Genomic DNA, 10,449 nt, shown 5'->3' on the forward strand with positions numbered 1-10,449 from the left:
TTTTCCAAAGATTGATTCACGGTTTTAAGGTTTCAGGGGTAGGGCACTAGGGTTGGGTTTCAGGGTAAGTATTCTCAGGGTTTATGTTTAGGATTTTAAGTTGTTTAGGTTTGGATTTTTAACGGTTAGTATTTTAGGGATTTGGGGGTTAAGGTTTTAAGTTTTTCAGGGTTAGTGTGTTAGGGTTTTAGAGTTTATGGGTTGTAGTGTTGAAAGGTTTTTTAGGGTTAGGGTCTTAGGGTTTTCTTTTTGGTCAATTATTTAGGGTTAGGGTTTTAAAATTTTATTTTTATTTATTTATTGATTGATTTTTTCAGGTTAGGTTCTCCAGGGTTAAGGTTTTGAGTGTCCTAATTTTTTGGGTTAGGGTTTGGAGCATCTTAATTTTTTGCGTTAGGGTTTTGAGCATCTTAATATTTTGTGTTAGTGCTTTGAGCGTCTTATTTTTTTGGATTAGTGTTTGGAGCGTTTTTGGGTTTAGGTTTTTGGGTTTTTAGGTTTTAGTTTTTGGGTTTAGGTTTTGAGAGTCCTATTTTTTGGGCTTGGGATTTTTGGGCTTGGGATTGGGTCAGGGGGTCAGAGGTCAGGGGTCACAGGTCAGAGGTCAGAGGTCGGGGGTCAGGGGTCGGGGGTCAGGGGTCAGGAGTCAGTGGTCGGGGGTCAGAGGTCAGGGGTCAGGGGTCATAAGTCAGGGGGTCAGAGGTCCGGGGTAAGTGGTCAGAGGCCGGAGGTCAGGGGTCAGGGGTCAGAGGTCAGGGGTCAGGCGTCAGAGGTCAGGGGTCGGGGGGTCAGAGGTCAGGCGTCAGAGGTCAGGGGTCAAGGGTCAGGGGGTCAGAGGTCAGGGGTCAGAGGTCAGGGGTCAGATGTCGGGGGTCAGAGGTCAGGGGTCAGGGGTCAGGGGTCATAGGTCGGGGGTCAGAGATCAGGGGTCAGAGGGGGTCCATGAGGCTTGGGGGGACCCCAAGGGTGGGGGGGAACCAAAATGAGGGGGGAACCAAGTGTGCGGGGTTTTGTTTCCGGGGGGACCCATTTGTGGGGCGCACCGGGGGGGGGGAACCAAAATGAGGGGGGAACCAAGTGTGCGGGGTTTTGTTTCCGGGGGGACCCATTTGTGGGGCGCACCGGGGGGGGGGAACCAAAATGAGGGGGGAACCAAGTGTGCGGGGTTTTGTTTCCGGGGGGACCCATTTGTGGGGCGCACCGGGGGGGGGGAACCAAAATGAGGGGGGAACCAAGTGTGCGGGGTTTTGTTTCCGGGGGGACCCATTTGTGGGGCGCACCGGGGTGGGGGAACCAAAATGAGGGGGGAACCAAGTGTGCGGGGTTTTGTTTCCGGGGGGACCCATTTGTGGGGCGCACCGGGGGGGGGGAACCAAAATGAGGGGGGAACCAAGTGTGCGGGGTTTTGTTTCCGGGGGGACCCATTTGTGGGGCGCACCGGGGGGGGAACCAAAATGAGGGGGGAACCAAGTGTGCGGGGTTTTGTTTCCGGGGGGACCCATTTGTGGGGCGCACCGGGGGGGGAACCAAAATGAGGGGGGAACCAAGTGTGCATGGTTTTGTTTCCGGGGGGACCCAAGGGGGGGGGGGGAACCAAAATGAGGGGGGAACCAAGTGTGCGGGGTGCGGTTGCCAGGGGGTTAGGGTTAGGGTTAGGGTTTTCGTTTAAGGTTAGGGTTCTTTAGGGTTAGGGCTAGGGTTATCGTTAGGGGGTTAGGGGTAGTATTAGGGGGGGTAGGGTTAGGGGTTAGGGTTAGGGGTAGTGTTAGGGTTTGGGGTTAGGGTTTGGGTTAGGGTTATGGTCAGGGCGTTAGGTTTAGGGTTAGGGTTAAGGTTAGCGTTAGGGTTAGGGATAGGGTTAGGCTTAGGGTTCATTAGGGTTAGGGTTAGGGCTTAGGGTTATGGTTAGGGGGTTAGGGTTCGGGTTCGGGGTTAGGGTTAGGTTTAGGGTTAGGGTTAGGCGGGTTAGGGTTAGGGTGAGGGTTCGGGTTAGGGCTCGGTTTAGGGTTAGGGATTTGGGTTAGGGTTAGGGCTAGGGTTATGGTTAGGGGGTTAGGGTTAGGGTTAGGGTTAGGGGGTTAGGTTTATGGTTAGGGGTTAGGGTTAGGGGTAGGGTTAGAGTTAGGGTTAGGTTTTGGGTTAGTGTTAGGGTTAGGGTTAGAGGGTGATGCTTAGGGTTAGGGGTAGGGTTAGGGTTAGGGTCAGGGTCAGAGTCAGAGTCAGGGTAAGCGTAGTGAGATCCTCTCCTGAGCCTATGTTATTTTCCAAAGATTGATTCACGGTTTTAAGGTTTCAGGGGTAGGGCACTAGGGTTGGGTTTCAGGGTAAGTATTCTCAGGGTTTATGTTTAGGATTTTAAGTTGTTTAGGTTTGGATTTTTAACGGTTAGTATTTTAGGGATTTGGGGGTTAAGGTTTTAAGTTTTTCAGGGTTAGTGTGTTAGGGTTTTAGAGTTTATGGGTTGTAGTGTTGAAAGGTTTTTTAGGGTTAGGGTCTTAGGGTTTTCTTTTTGGTCAATTATTTAGGGTTAGGGTTTTAAAATTTTATTTTTATTTATTTATTGATTGATTTTTTCAGGTTAGGTTCTCCAGGGTTAAGGTTTTGAGTGTCCTAATTTTTTGGGTTAGGGTTTGGAGCATCTTAATTTTTTGCGTTAGGGTTTTGAGCATCTTAATATTTTGTGTTAGTGCTTTGAGCGTCTTATTTTTTTGGATTAGTGTTTGGAGCGTTTTTGGGTTTAGGTTTTTGGGTTTTTAGGTTTTAGTTTTTGGGTTTAGGTTTTGAGAGTCCTATTTTTTGGGCTTGGGATTTTTGGGCTTGGGATTGGGTCAGGGGGTCAGAGGTCAGGGGTCACAGGTCAGAGGTCAGAGGTCGGGGGTCAGGGGTCGGGGGTCAGGGGTCAGGAGTCAGTGGTCGGGGGTCAGAGGTCAGGGGTCAGGGGTCATAAGTCAGGGGGTCAGAGGTCCGGGGTAAGTGGTCAGAGGCCGGAGGTCAGGGGTCAGGGGTCAGAGGTCAGGGGTCAGGCGTCAGAGGTCAGGGGTCGGGGGGTCAGAGGTCAGGCGTCAGAGGTCAGGGGTCAAGGGTCAGGGGGTCAGAGGTCAGGGGTCAGAGGTCAGGGGTCAGATGTCGGGGGTCAGAGGTCAGGGGTCAGGGGTCAGGGTTCATAGGTCGGGGGTCAGAGATCAGGGGTCAGAGGGGGTCCATGAGGCTTGGGGGGACCCCAAGGGTGGGGGGGAACCAAAATGAGGGGGGAACCAAGTGTGCGGGGTTTTGTTTCCGGGGGGACCCATTTGTGGGGCGCACCGGGGGGGGGGAACCAAAATGAGGGGGGAACCAAGTGTGCGGGGTTTTGTTTCCGGGGGGACCCATTTGTGGGGCGCACCGGGGGGGGGGGGAACCAAAATGAGGGGGGAACCAAGTGTGCGGGGTTTTGTTTCCGGGGGGACCCATTTGTGGGGCGCACCGGGGGGGGGAACCAAAATGAGGGGGGAACCAAGTGTGCGGGGTTTTGTTTCCGGGGGGACCTATTTGTGGGGCGCACGGGGGGGGGGGGGAACCAAAATGAGGGGGGAACCAAGTGTGCGGGGTTTTGTTTCCGGGGGGACCCATTTGTGGGGCGCACCGGGGGGGGGGAACCAAAATGAGGGGGGAACCAAGTGTGCGGGGTTTTGTTTCCGGGGGGACCCATTTGTGGGGCGCACCGGGGGGGGGAACCAAAATGAGGGGGGAACCAAGTGTGCGGGGTTTTGTTTCCGGGGGGACCCATTTGTGGGGCGCACCGGGGGGGGAACCAAAATGAGGGGGGAACCAAGTGTGCGGGGTTTTGTTTCCGGGGGGACCCAAGGGGGGGGGGGGAACCAAAATGAGGGGGGAACCAAGTGTGCGGGGTGCGGTTGCCAGGGGGTTAGGGTTAGGGTTAGGGTTTTCGTTTAAGGTTAGGGTTCTTTAGGGTTAGGGCTAGGGTTATCGTTAGGGGGTTAGGGGTAGTATTAGGGGGGGTAGGGTTAGGGGTTAGGGTTAGGGGTAGTGTTAGGGTTTGGGGTTAGGGTTTGGGTTAGGGTTATGGTCAGGGCGTTAGGTTTAGGGTTAGGGTTAAGGTTAGCGTTAGGGTTAGGGATAGGGTTAGGCTTAGGGTTCATTAGGGTTAGGGTTAGGGCTTAGGGTTATGGTTAGGGGGTTAGGGTTCGGGTTCGGGGTTAGGGTTAGGTTTAGGGTTAGGGTTAGGCGGGTTAGGGTTAGGGTGAGGGTTCGGGTTAGGGCTCGGTTTAGGGTTAGGGATTTGGGTTAGGGTTAGGGCTAGGGTTATGGTTAGGGGGTTAGGGTTAGGGTTAGGGTTAGGGGGTTAGGTTTATGGTTAGGGGTTAGGGTTAGGGGTAGGGTTAGAGTTAGGGTTAGGTTTTGGGTTAGTGTTAGGGTTAGGGTTAGAGGGTGATGCTTAGGGTTAGGGGTAGGGTTAGGGTTAGGGTCAGGGTCAGAGTCAGAGTCAGGGTAAGCGTAGTGAGATCCTCTCCTGAGCCTATGTTATTTTCCAAAGATTGATTCACGGTTTTAAGGTTTCAGGGGTAGGGCACTAGGGTTGGGTTTCAGGGTAAGTATTCTCAGGGTTTATGTTTAGGATTTTAAGTTGTTTAGGTTTGGATTTTTAACGGTTAGTATTTTAGGGATTTGGGGGTTAAGGTTTTAAGTTTTTCAGGGTTAGTGTGTTAGGGTTTTAGAGTTTATGGGTTGTAGTGTTGAAAGGTTTTTTAGGGTTAGGGTCTTAGGGTTTTCTTTTTGGTCAATTATTTAGGGTTAGGGTTTTAAAATTTTATTTTTATTTATTTATTGATTGATTTTTTCAGGTTAGGTTCTCCAGGGTTAAGGTTTTGAGTGTCCTAATTTTTTGGGTTAGGGTTTGGAGCATCTTAATTTTTTGCGTTAGGGTTTTGAGCATCTTAATATTTTGTGTTAGTGCTTTGAGCGTCTTATTTTTTTGGATTAGTGTTTGGAGCGTTTTTGGGTTTAGGTTTTTGGGTTTTTAGGTTTTAGTTTTTGGGTTTAGGTTTTGAGAGTCCTATTTTTTGGGCTTGGGATTTTTGGGCTTGGGATTGGGTCAGGGGGTCAGAGGTCAGGGGTCACAGGTCAGAGGTCAGAGGTCGGGGGTCAGGGGTCGGGGGTCAGGGGTCAGGAGTCAGTGGTCGGGGGTCAGAGGTCAGGGGTCAGGGGTCATAAGTCAGGGGGTCAGAGGTCCGGGGTAAGTGGTCAGAGGCCGGAGGTCAGGGGTCAGGGGTCAGAGGTCAGGGGTCAGGCGTCAGAGGTCAGGGGTCGGGGGGTCAGAGGTCAGGCGTCAGAGGTCAGGGGTCAAGGGTCAGGGGGTCAGAGGTCAGGGGTCAGAGGTCAGGGGTCAGATGTCGGGGGTCAGAGGTCAGGGCTCAGGGGTCAGGGGTCATAGGTCGGGGGTCAGAGATCAGGGGTCAGAGGGGGTCCATGAGGCTTGGGGGGACCCCAAGGGTGGGGGGGAACCAAAATGAGGGGGGAACCAAGTGTGCGGGGTTTTGTTTCCGGGGGGACCCATTTGTGGGGCGCACCGGGGGGGGGGAACCAAAATGAGGGGGGAACCAAGTGTGCGGGGTTTTGTTTCCGGGGGGACCCATTTGTGGGGCGCACCGGGGGGGGGAACCAAAATGAGGGGGGAACCAAGTGTGCGGGGTTTTGTTTCCGGGGGGACCCATTTGTGGGGCGCACCGGGGGGGGGAACCAAAATGAGGGGGGAACCAAGTGTGCGGGGTTTTGTTTCCGGGGGGACCCATTTGTGGGGCGCACCGGGGGGGGGGAACCAAAATGAGGGGGGAACCAAGTGTGCGGGGTTTTGTTTCCGGGGGGACCCATTTGTGGGGCGCACCGGGGGGGGGGGGAACCAAAATGAGGGGGGAACCAAGTGTGCGGGGTTTTGTTTCCGGGGGGACCCATTTGTGGGGCGCACCGGGGGGGGAACCAAAATGAGGGGGGAACCAAGTGTGCGGGGTTTTGTTTCCGGGGGGACCCATTTGTGGGGCGCACCGGGGGGGGGAACCAAAATGAGGGGGGAACCAAGTGTGCGGGGTTTTGTTTCCGGGGGGACCCAAGGGGGGGGGGGGAACCAAAATGAGGGGGGAACCAAGTGTGCGGGGTGCGGTTGCCAGGGGGTTAGGGTTAGGGTTAGGGTTTTCGTTTAAGGTTAGGGTTCTTTAGGGTTAGGGCTAGGGTTATCGTTAGGGGGTTAGGGGTAGTATTAGGGGGGGTAGGGTTAGGGGTTAGGGTTAGGGGTAGTGTTAGGGTTTGGGGTTAGGGTTTGGGTTAGGGTTATGGTCAGGGCGTTAGGTTTAGGGTTAGGGTTAAGGTTAGCGTTAGGGTTAGGGATAGGGTTAGGCTTAGGGTTCATTAGGGTTAGGGTTAGGGCTTAGGGTTATGGTTAGGGGGTTAGGGTTCGGGTTCGGGGTTAGGGTTAGGTTTAGGGTTAGGGTTAGGCGGGTTAGGGTTAGGGTGAGGGTTCGGGTTAGGGCTCGGTTTAGGGTTAGGGATTTGGGTTAGGGTTAGGGCTAGGGTTGTGGTTAGGGGGTTAGGGTTAGGGTTAGGGTTAGGGGGTTAGGTTTATGGTTAGGGGTTAGGGTTAGGGGTAGGGTTAGAGTTAGGGTTAGGTTTTGGGTTAGTGTTAGGGTTAGGGTTAGAGGGTGATGCTTAGGGTTAGGGGTAGGGTTAGGGTTAGGGTCAGGGTCAGAGTCAGAGTCAGGGTAAGCGTAGTGAGATCCTCTCCTGAGCCTATGTTATTTTCCAAAAATTAATTCACGGTTTTAAGGTTTCAGGGGTAGGGCACTAGGGTTGGGTTTCAGGGTAAGTATTCTCAGGGTTTATGTTTAGGATTTTAAGTTGTTTAGGTTTGGATTTTTAACGGTTAGTATTTTAGGGATTTGGGGGTTAAGGTTTTAAGTTTTTCAGGGTTAGTGTGTTAGGGTTTTAGAGTTTATGGGTTGTAGTGTTGAAAGGTTTTTTAGGGTTAGGGTCTTAGGGTTTTCTTTTTGGTCAATTATTTAGGGTTAGGGTTTTAAAATTTTATTTTTATTTATTTATTGATTGATTTTTTCAGGTTAGGTTCTCCAGGGTTAAGGTTTTGAGTGTCCTAATTTTTTGGGTTAGGGTTTGGAGCATCTTAATATTTTGTGTTAGTGCTTTGAGCGTCTTATTTTTTTGGATTAGTGTTTGGAGCGTTTTTGGGTTTAGGTTTTTGGGTTTTTAGGTTTTAGTTTTTGGGTTTAGGTTTTGAGAGTCCTATTTTTTGGGCTTGGGATTTTTGGGCTTGGGATTGGGTCAGGGGGTCAGAGGTCAGGGGTCACAGGTCAGAGGTCAGAGGTCGGGGGTCAGGGGTCGGGGGTTAGGGGTCAGGAGTCAGTGGTCGGGGGTCAGAGGTCAGGGGTCAGGGGTCATAAGTCAGGGGGTCAGAGGTCCGGGGTAAGTGGTCAGAGGCCGGAGGTCAGGGGTCAGGGGTCAGAGGTCAGGGGTCAGGCGTCAGAGGTCAGGGGTCGGGGGGTCAGAGGTCAGGCGTCAGAGGTCAGGGGTCAAGGGTCAGGGGGTCAGAGGTCAGGGGTCAGAGGTCAGGGGTCAGATGTCGGGGGTCAGAGGTCAGGGGTCAGGGGTCAGGGGTCATAGGTCGGGGGTCAGAGATCAGGGGTCAGAGGGGGTCCATGAGGCTTGGGGGGACCCCAAGGGTGGGGGGGAACCAAAATGAGGGGGGAACCAAGTGTGCGGGGTTTTGTTTCCGGGGGGACCCATTTGTGGGGCGCACCGGGGGGGGGGAACCAAAATGAGGGGGGAACCAAGTGTGCGGGGTTTTGTTTCCGGGGGGACCCATTTGTGGGGCGCACCGGGGGGGGGGAACCAAAATGAGGGGGGAACCAAGTGTGCGGGGTTTTGTTTCCGGGGGGACCCATTTGTGGGGCGCACCGGGGGGGGGGAACCAAAATGAGGGGGGAACCAAGTGTGCGGGGTTTTGTTTCCGGGGGGACCCATTTGTGGGGCGCACCGGGGGGGGGAACCAAAATGAGGGGGGAACCAAGTGTGCGGGGTTTTGTTTCCGGGGGGACCCAAGGGGGGGGGGGAACCAAAATGAGGGGGGAACCAAGTGTGCGGGGTGCGGTTGCCAGGGGGTTAGGGTTAGGGTTAGGGTTTTCGTTTAAGGTTAGGGTTCTTTAGGGTTAGGGCTAGGGTTATCGTTAGGGGGTTAGGGGTAGTATTAGGGGGGGTAGGGTTAGGGGTTAGGGTTAGGGGTAGTGTTAGGGTTTGGGGTTAGGGTTTGGGTTAGGGTTATGGTCAGGGCGTTAGGTTTAGGGTTAGGGTTAAGGTTAGCGTTAGGGTTAGGGATAGAGTTAGGCTTAGGGTTCATTAGGGTTAGGGTTAGGGCTTAGGGTTATGGTTAGGGGGTTAGGGTTCGGGTTCGGGGTTAGGGTTAGGTTTAGGGTTAGGGTTAGGCGGGTTAGGGTTAGGGTGAGGGTTCGGGTTAGGGCTCGGTTTAGGGTTAGGGATTTGGGTTAGGGTTAGGGCTAGGGTTATGGTTAGGGGGTTAGGGTTAGGGTTAGGGTTAGGGGGTTAGGTTTATGGTTAGGGGTTAGGGTTAGGGGTAGGGTTAGAGTTAGGGTTAGGTTTTGGGTTAGTGTTAGGGTTAGGGTTAGAGGGTGATGCTTAGGGTTAGGGGTAGGGTTAGGGTTAGGGTCAGGGTCAGAGTCAGAGTCAGGGTAAGCGTAGTGAGATCCTCTCCTGAGCCTATGTTATTTTCCAAAAATTGATTCACGGTTTTAAGGTTTCAGGGGTAGGGCACTAGGGTTGGGTTTCAGGGTAAGTATTCTCAGGGTTTATGTTTAGGATTTTAAGTTGTTTAGGTTTGGATTTTTAACGGTTAGTATTTTAGGGATTTGGGGGTTAAGGTTTTAAGTTTTTCAGGGTTAGTGTGTTAGGGTTTTAGAGTTTATGGGTTGTAGTGTTGAAAGGTTTTTTAGGGTTAGGGTCTTAGGGTTTTCTTTTTGGTCAATTATTTAGGGTTAGGGTTTTAAAATTTTATTTTTATTTATTTATTGATTGATTTTTTCAGGTTAGGTTCTCCAGGGTTAAGGTTTTGAGTGTCCTAATTTTTTGGGTTAGGGTTTGGAGCATCTTAATTTTTTGCGTTAGGGTTTTGAGCATCTTAATATTTTGTGTTAGTGCTTTGAGCGTCTTATTTTTTTGGATTAGTGTTTGGAGCGTTTTTGGGTTTAGGTTTTTGGGTTTTTAGGTTTTAGTTTTTGGGTTTAGGTTTTGAGAGTCCTATTTTTTGGGCTTGGGATTTTTGGGCTTGGGATTGGGTCAGGGGGTCAGAGGTCAGGGGTCACAGGTCAGAGGTCAGAGGTCGGGGGTCAGGGGTCGGGGGTTAGGGGTCAGGAGTCAGTGGTCGGGGGTCAGAGGTCAGGGGTCAGGGGTCATAAGTCAGGGGGTCAGAGGTCCGGGGTAAGTGGTCAGAGGCCGGAGGTCAGGGGTCAGGGGTCAGAGGTCAGGGGTCAGGCGTCAGAGGTCAGGGGTCGGGGGGTCAGAGGTCAGGCGTCAGAGGTCAGGGGTCAAGGGTCAGGGGGTCAGAGGTCAGGGGTCAGAGGTCAGGGGTCAGATGTCGGGGGTCAGAGGTCAGGGGTCAGGGGTCAGGGGTCATAGGTCGGGGGTCAGAGATCAGGGGTCAGAGGGGGTCCATGAGGCTTGGGGGGACCCCAAGGGTGGGGGGGAACCAAAATGAGGGGGGAACCAAGTGTGCGGGGTTTTGTTTCCGGGGGGACCCATTTGTGGGGCGCACCGGGGGGGGGGGGAACCAAAATGAGGGGGGAACCAAGTGTGCGGGGTTTTGTTTCCGGGGGGACCCATTTGTGGGGCGCACCGGGGGGGGGGGAACCAAAATGAGGGGGGAACCAAGTGTGCGGGGTTTTGTTTCCGGGGGGACCCATTTGTGGGGCGCACCGGGGGGGGGGAACCAAAATGAGGGGGGAACCAAGTGTGCGGGGTTTTGTTTCCGGGGGGACCCATTTGTGGGGCGCACCGGGGGGGGGGAACCAAAATGAGGGGGGAACCAAGTGTGCGGGGTTTTGTTTCCGGGGGGACCCATTTGTGGGGCGCACCGGGGGGGGAACCAAAATGAGGGGGGAACCAAGTGTGCGGGGTTTTGTTTCCGGGGGGACCCATTTGTGGGGCGCACCGGGGGGGGAACCAAAATGAGGGGGGAACCAAGTGTGCGGGGTTTTGTTTCCGGGGGGACCCAAGGGGGGGGGGGAACCAAAATGAGGGGGGAACCAAGTGTGCGGGGTGCGGTTGCCAGGGGGTTAGGGTTAGGGTTAGGGTTTTCGTTTAAGGTTAGGGTTCTTTAGGGTTAGGGCTAGGGTTATCGTTAGGGGGTTAGGGGTAGTATTAGGGGGGGTAGGGTTAGGG

This window comes from Anas platyrhynchos, chromosome 30 (genome assembly GCF_047663525.1).
Source record: "Anas platyrhynchos isolate ZD024472 breed Pekin duck chromosome 30, IASCAAS_PekinDuck_T2T, whole genome shotgun sequence".
NCBI lineage: Eukaryota > Metazoa > Chordata > Aves > Anseriformes > Anatidae > Anas > Anas platyrhynchos.